Consider the following 1764-nt stretch of genomic DNA (forward strand, 5'->3'; position numbering starts at 1 on the left):
CCTTGAAACTGATTCTTGGGAACAAAGCTTTGCTGAGCTTGTTGAGAGGGATAAACTTGATATTTTGGATTAGCTACATTGGGATTTCTGTATGACAAGTTCTGATTGTTGAAATTGTTATACCTCTAGAACTTGTTTTGATTTCCAATATAGTGTAGCTCCTCTTGTGTCAGTCCCTCCTCATTCACATTCTCAAAGCATGGAGCTCGCCAATCAAACTCTCCAACATAATGAACTGGTTTCTGAGTAGCCACTATAACTTTGTCCAACTTGCTTTGCAGCTCTTTGATGTCCTTTCTCATCCTTTTTTCTTCACTAGAACCATCTCCTCTATTAGCTTTATCATAGTCTTCACCATATGTGTCAGTGCTCATGGCCAAGTTCTCCACCAACTCCATTGTAGCATTGATTTCTTTGGCAAGGAAATTGCCATTGTTAGTTGTATCAAGTTAGTTTCTTATCTTGGGGAGAGCTCCTTTGTATAGAGTACTGAGTAGTGAAGCCTCAGAAAAACCATGATGAGGACACTAGTTGATATAGCTCCTAAATCTTTCCCATGCTTCCCCAAAGGTCTCATGGTAAAGCTTGAGATTTGATTCCTCAGTTTGGCAATCCTTGATGTTGAGAAGAACTTTGATAGAAAAGCTTGCTTACACTGCTCCCAAGTTTGAATAGAACCTACTGGTAGATTCTTTTCCTAGTGGCGTGCCTTATCTCTTAAGCTGAAAGGGAATAGCCTGAGCTTGAAACTATCCTCTGACACACCATTGATCTTTGTAAGGTTGCAAACCCTGTCAAAGTTATCAAGGTGGTTTAGCGGGTCCTCCATAGGCAATCCATGGAACTTGGAGTTCTGCACCATATTGAGGAGTGAAGATTTGAATTCAAAATTATTGTTCTCAACAGGTAGAGCCTGGATACCTTGCCTGTTCTGGTGAGCATTGGCTCTGTCATTAGCACCCACAAAAATTAGATTCCTCACTTGAGGCTGGTGATTCCTTTTCTGGTGTTGGTTCTCTTGGTTTACATAAGCCTGATGCTCATTTCTGGCCGCCTCGTTCTGGTTCACCTGAGCCTGGTGCTCATTCCTTGCAGCCATTTTTTGGTTCACAAAGGCATGTGCCTCATTTCTGGCCGCCTGATTTTGGTTGACCTGAGCCTGGTGTTCTGCTTGATCCCCTTGCTGTTCCATACCCTCAGCTAGACCCTCTGCTCTTGGTCTTCTTGCTCTCCTCTCTAACAGGTTGATGTTGTCTATGTAGAAAAGAGGAGGATCACAGCTCCTGGATCTTTTTCTCATGCACCTGGAACTCAAAGACAAAACTCAAATGGTTTATCAGTAAAATAAAAGAAAAAATGCTTAATATTAAGAACAAATCAGAAACTAATGCTAAATCTCCACAAGTTGGCAACGGCGCCAGTTGATAAACAAGATTTTTTGAGCTCTCAGGGTATCAATCCCCTTTGTCTGTTGCAGTATAAAGGGTTATCAAACCATCATGTGGGTTTAGTTCCCTATTCTATAAGATTTGAATCTTAATCCAAGAAAACAAAGTAGGTTGGTTTTGTAACAAAGATGAAATGAAACTAAACAAGATTAACAAGATGATTAAAGACAAACAAAGCAAAGCAATAACAAGATGATGATGATATGAATATAATGGGAACTAAGGTTCTAGACATGATAGTTGATCAGGGTGAATTAGTGTTAAACTAGAGAGCTAATGACAAACAATCAAGTATTCCAATCAACTTAGAACTCAA

At 40.1% G+C, this 1764-nt stretch overlaps 1 pseudogene; it reads left to right on the forward strand.

Annotated features, from left to right (window-relative positions):
- The first annotated feature begins 510 nt into the window (after window positions 1-510).
- Window positions 511-607, forward strand: LOC112083193 (annotated as a pseudogene).
- The last annotated feature ends 1157 nt before the right edge of the window (window positions 608-1764 follow it).

The sequence above is a fragment of the Eutrema salsugineum genome, unplaced genomic scaffold (assembly GCF_000478725.1).
Source record: "Eutrema salsugineum unplaced genomic scaffold, Eutsalg1_0 scaffold_7, whole genome shotgun sequence".
NCBI lineage: Eukaryota > Viridiplantae > Streptophyta > Magnoliopsida > Brassicales > Brassicaceae > Eutrema > Eutrema salsugineum.